The sequence below is a fragment of the Aquarana catesbeiana genome, linkage group LG02 (genome assembly GCF_042186555.1).
Source record: "Aquarana catesbeiana isolate 2022-GZ linkage group LG02, ASM4218655v1, whole genome shotgun sequence".
In the NCBI taxonomy this organism is placed as follows: domain Eukaryota; kingdom Metazoa; phylum Chordata; class Amphibia; order Anura; family Ranidae; genus Aquarana; species Aquarana catesbeiana.
Window position 1 is genome coordinate 147683065 of NC_133325.1, and position 15063 is coordinate 147698127.

The 15063-nt window shown below is 39.8% G+C and overlaps 1 protein-coding gene across 20 annotated transcripts in view; it reads left to right on the forward strand.

Moving 5' to 3' along the window:
• HOXC4 (homeobox C4) overlaps positions 1-15063 on the forward strand; it is a 152243-nt gene that overhangs the window by 20981 nt on the left and 116199 nt on the right. The gene's annotated exons all lie outside the window — the stretch shown is intronic.

Genomic DNA, 15063 nt, shown 5'->3' on the forward strand with positions numbered 1-15063 from the left:
GTAAATTTAAAGGAAATTGAACAAGAAAATTGTATAATGTATGGCCAGCTTTAGCAGCTGATTGGCTACCATGCACAGCTGCCCAATATTTTCCACTCTCAACCCCTGTAGTCCTTAGACCCCATACACACTATTAGATTTTCTACAGATATTTGTCTTCAGATTTACCAAAACCATAAAATATGAGGTCAAACCTTAAGAGTTTCAATTTGTATGCAATTAGGCAGGCCCTTGCACAACATGGTTTTGATAAATCTGAAGACAAAAATCTGCACAAAATCTAATAGTGTGTATGGGGTTCTATGTGTGGAAGAAAAAAAAAAAAGATTTAAATAGTTAAAAACCGAGGATCTGTTTAGCTGTTTATCTCTTCCTAGAAATCATCCTGAATTTTAGTTTAGTAACTTTTCCAGCTGTGTAACAGCCACATCCAAACATACATTTGTTGACAAGATTATTTATGATGATAGTCTTCCATTTGTTGTATAGCAGTGATGTCTACTCTGCTCCAATGTAATATAGTTGCAACTTGCATCAGGGACCCAGCACCGACCAGAGGGAATGACATGCCGGTTTTAATTAATTGGACTAATTTCCCAAGAATTGATGTTGCCATATAGAAACAGCCATTTTCACAATGTATTCATTTTCAAGACACCAAAATATAGAAAGGATTCCCAAGCATGCTATTTTATTTCAATCACTTCAAAGCTAAGCCACAATATCGGTAGCCATAGACAATAGGGAGGACTTTTCAGGAATCAAATGTAACAGCATGGGGAAAAAGGAAACACAAATCACACACAAAGCAAACTTGTTTTTTTTTTTTTTTCTGAAAATGAGTCTTTCCTAAAAAGCAGAAATGGAGCAGATCACATAGATTTACTCATATCAATCCATAGTGATGTGGCTTGGATGAAATCAGCAGGTCCTGTTTGCCCAGGAGTGGTGGATACATGGCTCGGCCTCCCAGTGCTGTCACAATAGAAGTGTAGGTGTGTATGTCTTCAGTGACAAGGAAGAAGGACATTCTGAAGTCAGGAAGGGGGGGGTGGGGGGGTGGGGGGTGGAGTTGGAACTCAACTAAACTGGCAGCCTTACAGCATTGGCAAGGCAACCTAGACACAAATCTGCCGCTTGGCTTTCAAATAATAATCCGTGTAAATAAGTGTTCCTGAAGTACACTTCTCTTAGGAGGGATGTTTATCATTCCCTGCAATCTACATTCTCAGTTGTACAAACAGTGCAGGTTTGAAATCATTTCAACAACAAACCGACTAGCTAACATCACTAGGGATTCGCAGATCTACACCTATTTACTAATCACTAGCATCTACTGCAGGCAGGGCGCAGCTCTTAGTTGTGATGTGCTGGTTTCCATACCCAAATACCAGAATACTATGAGCACAGCCACATTTGTTGAACATATGTTAACCATACTAACAGTGCAAGGGGCACAAGGGTGAAGTGCAATACTCGTTGCAGCCAGTTAGTATCCACCTTGAGTTAGTTTTGTTTCATAAAATACATTCTGTTTAGTTTCAGTAGGTTCCTGTTCTCTGCTAAAAAATAACTGTGTAAAAAAATGACCTTTTATTGCAACATATGGAGGAAAAATCAACTAACCCCTTTACCCCAGTCAATATTTGCCTATATGTTGTAATTAAAGGTATTTAGGTATTTTTTTAAAATAGTATCTTTCTTGTTTTCTATTGAATTGCTTGGTGAGGATTTAACTGTATAGTTAGGCACCCCACTACACTCTACTGAACATTGCTACCTGTACTATATTTTTAATAGGCCTATTTAAGAAAATAATACTTTTTAAACAAGTTTTTCATGTCCTTCATGCAGGCCTAAGTTCCATTTTATATATATATATATATATATATATATATATATATATATATATATATATATATATATATATATATATATATATTAGGTTCCATGCACACATTCGCTTAAAAATTCTACATATGTTATGTGTTTTGCCTGTGGAAGCAGCTCAATGTTATCCTATCATTGGGGTGGTTGTACATATGCAAACATTCATTTTCAGTATTTTGTAATCTAGCTTTAAGGTAGCCTCCCTGACGGTAATCCTGAGTGTGGCTTGGGGTTAAATTTCAGTCCCATTAGCGGTGACCCCGAGCCACACTCGGGATCACATTGCAGGATCCTGGTGCGGCCTTACTCACCTTGTCCCCAGGATCCTGCGATGTCCCCCGCTGTGTCTGCGGGCTCTGTCTCCTCCGAAGCCACTCTGTGCCAGGCTCCGTTCCCTGCAAGCGGCACGATGCACGGGGCGGAGCCTGGCGGCAAATTCAAGAAAATGTAAAATTCATAACATATACAGTACTGTAATCTTACAGATTACAGTACTGTATGAAATCATTTCACATCCCTTTTGTCCCCAGTGCTTTGGCCCATGCCCTGCATGCAGTTTTATGTTATATATACTGTTCTTTCTGCCTGGAAACTGGAGATTGTCCATAGCAACCAAAAAGTGTCCCTTTATGTCAAAAGTGGCTTTAGACCAGCTAGAAAACAGCGATAGTAAATTAGAACACTTGCAGAATTGAGCGATAGTGAATCGTGGGGAAATGTATTTTATTATTATTATATTATTATTTTTTAAAATTATTTATATTTATTTATTATATTATAATTTATGTTTTTGTGTTTCAAACTTCATCATACCCGGGATATCTACTAGACTCTTGTTTGGACAGATTTAAGTGTGTTATTGTTAAGAATTACAGGCCTACAATATAAAACGCCAAATTTCCATGCAAAATAATTGTACCGCTTTCAGCACCTAAAATCCGAAATAATCATACCGCCAGGGAGGTTAAAACACTATATCCTATTTATTAAATGGTAGCTCACAAAACAGGAGAACATGATATGTGGGGGTGGAGGGTTCCCATAGAAAGCAATGGGGTTGATTTGCTTAGGCCCCGTTCACACCTGAGTGATTTTCAACTTGTAAATTGCTCAGCTCTGAAGCTCCAAAATGCCCAACAAGCCCAATTCCATTAATTCAATGGCCCCTGTTCACATCTGAGCGTTCTGTCGCCCAGAAGCAAAACGCCCAAAGCTCAGAAAAGTACATGAGCTTCTTTTTGGCAGATTACAAGCTTTTTTGGCCCCCATAGACGTCAATAAAAAGGCCTGGCTTGAGCAGAAAAACGCTTGTAAATTGCTCAAATAGCAGCTTTCCACGCCTAATTTCCTCTCCCTCTCCTCTCCAGTGCTTTCTATTGGCTAAACAAAATGCCTGAAGCTGTAAAAGCTTGTAATACACTTCTAAAAAAAAACATGTAAAAAGCTGCAAAAAAAAAGCTTAAAAAAACGCCAAAAAATGCCAGAAAAACAATTCACTCATGTGTGAATGGAGCCCAAAACTGGGTAGTGCAAAATCTGGTACAGCTGTGGTAGCCAATCAGCTTCTAACTTCAGATTGCTTAATTAAGCTTTGAAAAAAAAAAAGAAGGAAACTGATCAGTTTCTACTCAGAGCTGCACCAGATTTTGCACTCTCTAGTTTTAGTAAATTAACCCCAATGAGTATATTTCTTCAAAGTTGTTTTCCATTGCCAGACAGGTATATGATAGGTAAATATGATGACTGTGGTATGTGCAGCTCCTACCACCCCCAATCAGCTGTTTCCCATGTATCCACAAATGGCTCAGAGAACAGCTTGGCCTTTTATAGCTCAGTGCAGGTGTGGTCTTGGAAATCTTCTGTACTGACCTGGAAAAAGTAGTAAAGAGCGCATTTGCAGCTTCAGAGCAATGGCATTGCAGAGAGGCAGCCTGGAAGGGTATTAGAAGCATCCAGTGGTAGGAATTGCTTACCAAGGGGTAGGCAGTTTCTGATCACATGTATGCATTTTTTTCAGTTAACCCAATGAAATAAAAATATATAAATATAGTCAAGGGTAGTGCTGTCACCAGTGTCCATTTTCTTGGATTTCCACTGCCGTTGACTATAATGCCACAGGTCATGCAATTTGTGTGCTGGTTCCAATTATAAATTTAAGGCCTCATTCACATGGCTGTAACACACCAGTAATATTTTACTGATCATTAGGCAAGGATCTAAAGTTCCTGCATAAATCATCAGTAAATAGATCAATTTTTAATGCACACAAATTGTCCTGTTCTTTTTTTCAATGGCATACGTGTATAAGCATGTTCACAGATGCAAACTTTTGGATTTTGTGTTACGGATCTAAAGGCAGCGCATGATTACTTACTAGTGTAAATGTCTCCGTTAAAAACAATGCAGCGACGCTCAGATTCATAAATAAAAATGGTTGTAAATGCATTTTTTATGGCTACGTGAATGAGGCCTCAGTGTCTTAGTCCAAAAAGGCTACTAACTAGTACAGTGATCAACTTTTCCTTGGGGTTGATTTACTAAAAAAACAGGCTTTGTACTTTGTGAAATGAATGTTGGTAAATAACAAAAACTTGTGTTCATTTTGAAAATTCAATCATGATTCAAAGATTGAAAAGAAACAGGGCTTTGGCTAGGTGTAGGTGCTAGGGCATGATTGGTTGATTGAAGCTCACCTAATTTACTAAGCTCAGGCAAAACTCCGTTTGGAAAGTTAACAGCCTCTATTCCTTCAGTATATCATCCCCATTGTGTATAACATTCTTAATATACTTTGATACAAAAGTATAGTGTACTATCTCACTGATATTAGAAATAATGTAAGGTTTACCTACTGTACTGTGTATATAAAATTGTATTTGTGTCCTGCAAGGGCTGGTTCATACCAATTTATATTTGTCATGTGCTTCCACAAGAGAAAATTCCTTAACACCAAATAAATCAGTATTACAATTACATTTTATAATGGACCTTATTAACCTCAGGTGCATTGCATTAATGTGCATTAGAAAATGTGTGCATGTTGGAGTTGTGGTCTGTTGACTTCTCATTTTCCCAATCAAGCTAATTGGAAAACTTTTCAATTTGTGTAAAATGCAAAGAAAATACATCTAAAATACTTTCATACAAGCATTGTAAACACAACTGAAATACTGTTCCCTATCAAATCTTGACTGCCAACGTTGCATTGCTTCAATTTATTTGTGCTAACAGACTGTACAAAAACACCAACTTAACCAGGTTTATAATCTATACTATATAGTATTATATCATGCTCTGAACTGAAAAACCCATCAACGGTGATTGCTAAATCTGACTGATTTGGGTGGCAAATATCATATAGTGCAGGGAACAACACAAGTGGGGGTATAATACATGTATACAAACACTACTGTGGCATACTTATAATCAAAACTATACTATTGGTCGTTCAACATCCCTAAATGGCAAGGATGGTATATATATATATATATATATATATATATATATATATATATATATATATATAGCAAATTGATTCATGCTTTGCTGGGGTTTTTCGCCTTCCTCTGGATCAACTGTGGTTATAGGATTGGGTATATGGGACTGTTTGATATTATTTTTTATTTATTTATTTATTTTTATGGTTGAACTAGATGGACTTGTTTCTTTTTTCAACCTGACTAACTATGTAACTATGTAACTATATATATCTTGGCTTGGCCATACCATCACATGGTAAGACAATACATCATCCATGTACTGTCAATCTTAGGCTATACAAACAAATTCATATTATATCACTGCATGCAATTTTTTACCATAACAACATTATAAAGTAAACCTACAAGTCTTTGAACTGTATACATTTACCAGCTCAACTATAATACATTTAGCTATACATGGAATGATTGTACCATCCAACCTTTTTTGGGCTATTACAGTCACTTACATAAATATTCATCCCTTGAACTTTTTCACATTTTGGTTGTTACAATCTAATATTAAATTTAATGATCTACAAAAAATGTTTCATACTGTGAAAGTATGCACCCCTTTGCTGTTAGACCCCTAAAATGCCTCTGGTATCCATATAAATCTGTAAGACCCCTTTCACACTGGGGCACTTTGCAGGCACTACAGCGCTAAAAATAGCGACTGCAAAGTGCTTCTGAAAGTGCCCCTGCTTTGTCTCCAATGTGAAAGCCCCGAGAGCTTTCACACTGGAGCGGTGCGCTAGCAGGACAGGCTCCTTCACCGCTCCTGCCCATTGAAATCAATGAGGCACTGCGGCTATACAGCCGGCAAAGCGCCTCTGCAGAGGTGCTTTGCGGTGGTTTTTAACCCTTCCTCGGCCGCTAGCGGGGGGTAATACCGCCCCGCTAGCAGCCGAATACTGCCGCTAAAACAATGGTAAAGCGCCACTAAAAATAGCGGCGCTTTACCACAGACGCACCTCCCACCCCAGTGTGAAAGGGGCCTTAATGCAATGTAACACTGCCCTCTTGGATTGACAATGCTGCTGTCCAAAGTTGTATTGTTTGCTCTTCCATCAAGAGTGGAGACACCATGAGATAGAAACTAAGTTATTGGCTGGATCACCAGGTGAAAATAAGGCCTCATGCACACACAGTGTTTTAAAAAACAAGCTGCAAAGCCAGTACTGATGCCAGAAAAAATTGGCTGTAAAAACATGCTTTTAAAAGCATTTCGCATTGGCTTTAATGTGCGTTTAACTGTGTTAATGTTTAGCAGCGTTTCTCTGCCCTATTTTCCACTCCAAAATCCAATTACTACAGCTTAAAAATGCTTGATGCGGCTTACACTGTATACAGCATCCGGCCCCCTAATCTACATGCGGGGCGCCAGATGCATGGATTCCATTGGGTTTTTTTTTGAAGCATGTGATTAGAGCCAGAGGCTCTAATAGGCTTCAAAATAGAGTGGGCTCGGGGCGCAGAGCACTGTGCCCCAAACCCACCCAGTTGTGTGACAATAGCAAATTAATATTCACTATTGTCACACTGATTCTCCTCCCTGCCACCAGCCGTCACTGCACTTAGAGCTCCTAAAAAGCCTATGTGTGCATGGACACATAGAATAACATGGAGAGGCGTTTTTAAGCTGTAAAAAAAAATGCCTGACGCCCCTAGGAGCAGCTATAAAAACATCCAGTGTGCATGAGGCCTAAAGGGGGAAAATAGCCTAAAATAAGGAAATAAATACAGCCAGCACAGTTAATCAATTGTTAAACTGTAATATATATATATATATTTTTCTTTTTGGTTTAACACTGCTTTAACTTTGTAAATTGAGTCTATTGACCCACAAAGGCAAGGCTGCCATTGAGCTGGAAATTCAGCCTAATCTCCTGCAAAACTTGCTGCTTACAGCAGTGGCATCACTATGGGGGTTTGGAGGTGCGGACCGTATCAGAGGGGTGACACCATCAAGTAGGAAGTAGAAAGGGGGGTGACACCATCTTTTACTGCGGAGGAGGGGGGAGTCACACCATGTTTTACCGCGGGGGCTGGGTTTGGGTGTGGTTGGTGGTAACACCATTTTTTACTGGGGTGGGGGGATGTGACACCAGGTTTTACCATGGAGGGCGTGTGTGTGTGACATCATGTTTTACCACAGAAGGGGTGCTGTTGACACCATGTGTTACTGCACCAGATGACACCAACTCTAGTGACGTCACTGGTTTACAGGAGTTCCTCATGTTGACGTCATAGAGCAATTATAACTAAAGAATGGTAAAATATTAAAGGATCCAGACATGTAAAGTTGGTAAAAGCTTACTCTGTAAGATTTGCAACGGCCAGAAGGTAATAATACCTGTCATTAATATTAAAAGGGTTGTAAAGTCTCAAGGTTTTTCACCTTAATGCATTCTATACATTAGGGTGAAAAACCTTCTGTGCTGCAGCTGCCCCCAGAGTCCCCCCTTTTTTCTTACCTGAACTCGTTCATCCCACCAATGAGCACAAGCCCAGCAACTCCAGCCGCGGTCTCTGTCCTAAGCCATTGGCTCCCGCTGCTGTCCATCAAATCCAGTGACCCGAGAGCGCGGCCGGGGCCAAGTTCTTCTGTCTGTGTCAATGGACGCAGCAGTGGGACTCGTGAGTGCGCCTGCACGGGTTCCCCCATGGAAAGCGGCTCTCTGTGGGGGCACCTGTTGAAGAGGAGGTGCCAGGAGCACCACCAGGGCACCCCAGAAGTGAAGGATCGAGGCTGCTCTGTGCAAGACCCTTGTACAGAGCAGGTAAGTATAACATGTTTTTTATTAAAAAAAAAAAAAACAAGCCTTTAAAATCACTTTTACTTCTATGCCACAATACAAACATTTTGCACATTCACATGTAAATCAAATTGTAAAAACTAAATCCAATCTATCTTAGATTGCAACAGTACATAATTTGGACAAGTCTAGTGGGTTAAATTTTGCAAAAAATATAAAAAGGCATATTTATAAAACAGTGAATCTGATTTTCAGCACATATTCACTTCAGGTGAATTTTCTAGGTGTATGTGTTTTAAATGACAGGGATCCCTGAACCAGAGAATGTTCAGTGAAAGTCACATTAAATTCTTTTTAAGTAAATCCTTAAATATTTTTTAGAAACGCTACTTCTTATGCCGGCAAAAAAATGGGTCGAATCTCAACCAGTTCAGCAGGGATCAGTTGAGATTTGATGTATCTATGGGCAGGCTGGTTGTACTGAAGTTGATCCATCGACCAGCCTGTTGTTTTTTTTTTTGCATGCAATTACTGCCAACGGCTATAGCCACCAGCAGTAATCACTGTGTTCTGCCAGCAGGAAAGACTCCCCGCTGGCAGAACATAGTCAGCTGCCACAGGGATTCCCCCATCAACACTGACTGTGTTGATAGGGGAATCGAGTGCAACCCCTGGTTGCAGGAAAGAAAATCACATCATCTATGGCTTACCTTAAACCTTGTGCAAGTGGCGATTAAAGTGGTTTCTTAGTTATAACAAATGCGAGGAAATGCAGTTAGATGACTGGATTTTCAGGACTACTAATCTTAAATGAAACAGATTTCACCTAAATTGAATAGTCAGCGTCATCCCATAGCACACTGACACAAACAGTCTAATTTGACAGATAGTCATCCTCTATATGGGAGATCACTGCAAACTATCAGTATGCTATATTTCATTTGAGGTCTGTGTCAGTTGGCTTTTGTTTGTGTCAGAACTGCTTCTCTCCCCATATGTTAATGGCAATGCAAAAGCAGTTTGAAGCAGGTGGATGCAGCTTAGAAGGAGGTCAAATGTTGGCCAGAAGGTGGACAACTGCAGGTGAATGCTCCTAAAAACCAAGCTGTATATGCCCATTGGCACAAACTCAAATCAACACAAGCCCTCAAGCTGTTATCAAATGTTCTATTTATGTACTACCCTATACTGGCAACATAATACTATAGCTGGGTTGTATTGATGATACAATATCCACATTGAGTCCAGTATATATATTTATGTGGGTTTCAGCAAGGGTATCTAACTTATAGAATGTTTTGTAAAATTTCCCTCACTTTCATCTCACTCAGATATGACCATCGTCATTGATATACATTTATGCTGACAAAAACTGCAGCATTAGCATGGATGAGCACAATCTGTATGTACTACTGGAGGTCTAGAACAGAGCTGCCAGCACTGGCTAAATCTCCGTTAGCATACACTGAACTGTTTAGTTCAATAAACCATCTGTATACAGGGTGATAGAGAGCAGGGACACTGCCCAGGAGTCCAAGGTGAGGACCCCTGCAGTTTCCCCCCAGCAGGAAGAATTGCATGTGGATAGAGTAGGTGATCAATGCATGGGTGTTGAAAATAACTGGAACTGCTTTTTGGCGGCTCTCACTGCAGCATCTCGGAAGAGGAGAGGAATAAAGGGGCAGAGGCCCTCGTTCGGACTTTTCAGGCAATGGACAAAAGTATAATAAAACAAATATTTTAGTAACAACAAGATTACAACAGACAGGTCATATATAGAAAAAAGTTAAAAGCATACAATACATATTGACAAAAAATTGACACCGAATAGATGCTAGTCAGCCCCTGTGCATTAACGCTTTTCGCTATTGCTTCTTCAGGACACACAGGATTTTGGTTGAAAGAAAACAGGTCTCACTCACAGATAACTGGTTGTCTACACATGGAAATCTCTCACCAGAAGTAAATCACCATTTATAACAGGAGGTGGACTCTCAATAATACCAATAGCCGGAGGGTGGGTTGATAACCTACATCGATATAGGTATATCATTCACTGGGGGAGAGGGGTATGAGAAGTGCAAAACTTGAAAAATCCTGGATAATCAAGGAGGAGGCAAGAAAAGCCTCTCTGACCCTTAACAGTCCACATTCATTGGGAGATTAGACAAGTAGTTCCAAAAGACTGGAAAAAATGCTTTCAAATAAATTCAGCAGGCACTTGTGCATCAACCCATCAGATGTCTGTAAAGTCCACTGTAGTGTTTAAACATGCAGTGGTGACTAATCATTCAGTAATCTTCACAGGAACCTACAGAGTGGAGACACTGCAGCATCTCTTCCTCCTTCCTGCTGTCTTTCTGATGCTGTAGGGTGAGCCACAAAAGGTGAGTTCAAATTATTTCCCCCACCCACCGTACTTATCACTATCGGATCCCCCCCCCGCTGCCTGGGCCCCTCCCTCTGTGTGTCCCCCTCTCCTGCTGCAGCGCTGATGGCTTTCCTCCTCTCCTCTCCTGTCAGCAGCAGCTGCAGGCACACAGGCAGATGTTCAGCATGGAAAATGGGGAAGGGGCCTGTAAATATATCATTTACCAGCCCCTAAATTTACACAGTAAGCCATCAGTACCAATCATTCACTGTGTTCAGCCACAAAGAAAAGGACTGGGGAATGTTTCCTCAATCCTGTTCTCTGTCACAATAGTGAGGCTTCAGTGGGTCTGTTTAAACCCCTGATATCTTGCCAAAGACCCCCCAATAGTTTTGTGAAAAAAATGTAAAATATTAAAAAAAAGTAAAAAAAAAAATACTAACATTTTTAGACTATTTATGTTTCTAACTAAAAAGTCACACCCAATATGTAACATAATTAAGCCTTACCTACTCTTTGCCGTGGCACACTACACGCGCCACAGTTCACTATCTCCCTGGAAGGATCCCCAGAGCATTACTTTGTCCAGGGGCCCATGATGCCAAGGTGGCATTGATAGAGTTGAGTGCTCAGTCCATTGCACGAGAGGACATTGTATGTAAATTGTATGTATATTTATCCTTAAAGTGATTGTAAAGGCAGAAGGTTTTTTATCTTACTGCATTTTATGCATTAAGATAAAAAGCCTTTTGTGTGCAGTAGCCCACCTAAGCCCCCCTAATACTTACCTGAGGTCCCTCCAGATCCAGTGATGTTGCAGGAGTGTCTCAGCTACACACAACTCCCCTCCTCATTGGCTGACACAGCAGCACGGTGCCATTGGCTTCTGCTGCTTTCAATCAAAGTCAGTCAGCCAGTGAGGAGAAGAAGGGGATGAGGCTGGACCGCGGCTCCGTGTCTGAATGGAGACAGGGAGCTGTGGCTCGGCTTGGGTGCCCCCATAGCAAGCTGCTTACTGTGGGGACACTCAACAGGAGGGAGGGTCCAGGAGAGCCAAAGAGGGACCCGAGAAGAGGAGGATCCAGGCTGCTCTGTGCAAAACCGGGCAGGGAAGGTGAGTATAACATGTTTGTTATTTTTAACTAAACAAAAAACAGAGACTTTACAATAATTTTAAAGTAACTCTGTTGCTGAACTGCGAGTTTAAATAAATGATATCCCTTTAAAGAAGTGGATACTTACCTTACTCTGTAGCTGCCCTGGTCACTGAATGCCTGAATGCCTATTTATTAAAGAGAAATCGTCCACTGAAGTCACTTCAGTAACCTGTATCATTAATCTTCTGATCCCCTGCTATGTTCAGCAAGTCCCTACTCCACTACATGACAAGTGGTGATGTAGAGGTTGGTGGGAAGAATCTCTGAAGCAGGGGACTTGCACATCAGATTTTCTGAAGAGATCCTGGGGCTTGGAGAGGTAAGTATCTACTATTTTTCTAATAGGAAGACCATTTGTTTTAACGTTCAGTTTCACAACAGAGTTGCTGCAAAATTGAACTCCACATGACCAGCTAAGCCCACCATTTAAAGCAAATTTTAACTCCAAAATTAAAATTCAATATATTGCAGATTACCAGTCCTTATATATATTTGCTGTAATAGTTTTCACTTCTCATGCTAAGAACATTTTCAGAAAGCACCAAAAATACCCGTTGATCTTGCCAGAAATGCAGTGTCTTTGCAAGGTCCCATGAGTTTAAAGGAAAGCACAAAGAATCATATTTTTATTTTATAAACTACTAGTCCCATCAATCCACCATGTAATAAAGATGAACAAGGGCAGACATGTGTGAAGTCCAGCTGTGTGACAACCATGGATAAAGTGGGTAAAAAAGAGTAGACTTGAAGGAACAAGAAGGATCTCTAGGTAAAAATAATAGAAAAAAAAGCCCAAAAAAAACCCATAAAACGGTCAGATGTGTACACATGATCTTTTTAGGTACAGCATTTCCTTTAAACAGGAATAGTGTGGTCACACAATTATTTATGTTTTAGTAATGCAGTGGGGAAGAATAGGCACAGATTCACCAGGAGCACATAGTCCGGGCACTGAATTATCTTATAGCCCAAAATAAATGTGCAGGACTTTCTAGAGTTGGTTGAAACAATGTCTAATTTCCCCCAAAAATCAGTCAGTTCAGGAGAGCATCCTAATTTCTTTAGCTTTCTTACTTTATCCATATGTTATAGCCAGAAGCTGACACTGTTATTTAGACCTTCCACAGCAACTTTCTATATAACCTCTTCATTTGGTGTTCACCTGTAGTCTGTGAGCCTCACCATGCTTTTGGGCACCTTTGTGTACACCCTCCTACCTGTAAACCTGCCGGAACAACTTTCCTTCTCTCCAGATGTGCCTTAGACAAGTTACAGGTACACCATTGTGCAAGGAAGTTTGATTGACTACAATGCTGGCATTCCCACTCCCAGACTCATATTGGTGTGTAAGGTATGTTAACATAAAATACCTTGCAGCATTTCCAGTAATTATACCAGCAGTATATTAAAAATTGTCATCGTTTTGAATGATTACATAACTGGAAATAAAGGACGTTTTTATATTTGTATTGGGCCGCACCCATGATAAGTTCCATCTATGTAATTTAGGTTGTAGTAACAGCACTTTATGCATGTAGCAAATTAAAGGAATCTATAATGATTTTTGGTCAATTTGATTACATTTGTTTTTAGCGTTAAATGTATATGAAGTATTGCTTTTTTATATTTTATTTAAAAATTGGCACTGATTTTCAGAACTGGCTTTCTAAGAGAAAGTCCAGTACTAGCAGCTCACTTTTCTAAATACATAATCTGGAAGGGGCTTTACTTGCAATGCGGGAAGAGAGTTGCTCATCGGATGTGTTCAGTTGTGGGTGTAATTTGTACTCTTGCTATTGAGGTCTGTTAACAACAAGCACAACTTCCAGAAAAGTGGTAAAGTCAGGTAAGAAAGGAGACTGCAGTCTAGAGCAGCCTTTCTCAACCTTTTCAACACAGAGGAACCCTTGAAAAAACTTTCCAGTCTCAGGGAACCTCTACTAAAAATTACTATTTCTACAACTCATGATACATTAGTGTGATGGTCAGTGGGAAGAATGCTCCTTACACTTGTGGACATTGGGAAGAATTACTGCTTTATAGATAGCTAAAAAGATCAATGGTGTCAGTTGGAACTCATCTGAGAGGCAGAAATTACTCATAGCTCAAGGTACCTCTAGGAACCTCTGGAGGAACAATAGGGCTCCATGGAACCCTGGTCTATAGTTTTGACTGCTATCGTCAGCTGGTACCTATGAAATTCATCTATGCTTTATTTCCAACTAATTAAAAAAATATATATATATATATATTTTTTTTTTAAGCTATGAAAAAAAAAAAGAAAGAAAAATTTCAAACATTTCCTTCCAGTTTGGCTAAAACAACTGTTGGACATTTTTAGACTCACACTTGCCTTTACATATAAAAATACGGCTGCTCCGACCTGGTTATTCTATATGCTGGGTTTAGTCCAACACTGCAACATAAATTAGGTGTCCCTCAACACAGATTAAGCGCCCCATGACGTGTCTGTTCTACTGGTCAACTCCACTATGGCAACTGCTGGCATTTGGCCACATACAGTATAAATAATATCAAAGGACAATAATGCTGCTATGAAGCCACACCTATCATATTAAACGCCACTCACTTTTCCTGACGTGTTGCTAAAGAAAATTGTGTGTACTGTTCTTGGCAACATGAGGTAGGAACATTAGTTTATACTTGTGCAAAATCCACGATTATGGGCATTAAACAGTACTTTAGGTCTCACCTGCCAAAACACTAAACTGTCTGTAGATCTTCTGGTGTCAAAAACAAAGTGATTTTTTGCTTAAGCATCAGCTGTATTTTCACCCTAACATTTACCTGTATTCTATCCATAGAAAATTAGACCATTATCTAGCTTTGAACACTTGCACTTAACCCTGTACCAAGAAATAAACCCTTGAAATGATGTTAAACCCAAAACCCAAAATGTATTATATTGCAGCTTACTATCCTCAGATATGGTGCCTGTAGTTAATTTAGGCTTTTTTTTACCTGTTTTCACCTGATGATTTTTATAGTAACAAACCGGCTGTATTAGGGTGCCCCCACTCTGGAGGAAGAAGCACAAGGGGCACCTTTGGACATCAGCATTTTCAGTCTGGGGGAAGGGAAATTTTAGACGGACTCGCAGATTTAACAAATTTAACCACTTCAGCCCCGGAAGATTTGGCTGCTGAATGACCAGGCCATTTTTTGTGATTCAGCACTGCGCCGCTTTAACTGACAATTGTGCGGTCCTGCAACGTTACACCCAAATAAATTTGACTTCCTTTTTTCCCACAAATAGCTTTCTTTTGGTGGTATTTGATCACCTCTGCGGTTTTTATTTTTTTGCGCTAAAAGATTCAATATTTTATACTTTTTGCTATAATAAATATCCCCATTTTTTTTTAAAAAGCACATTTTTTCTCAGTTTA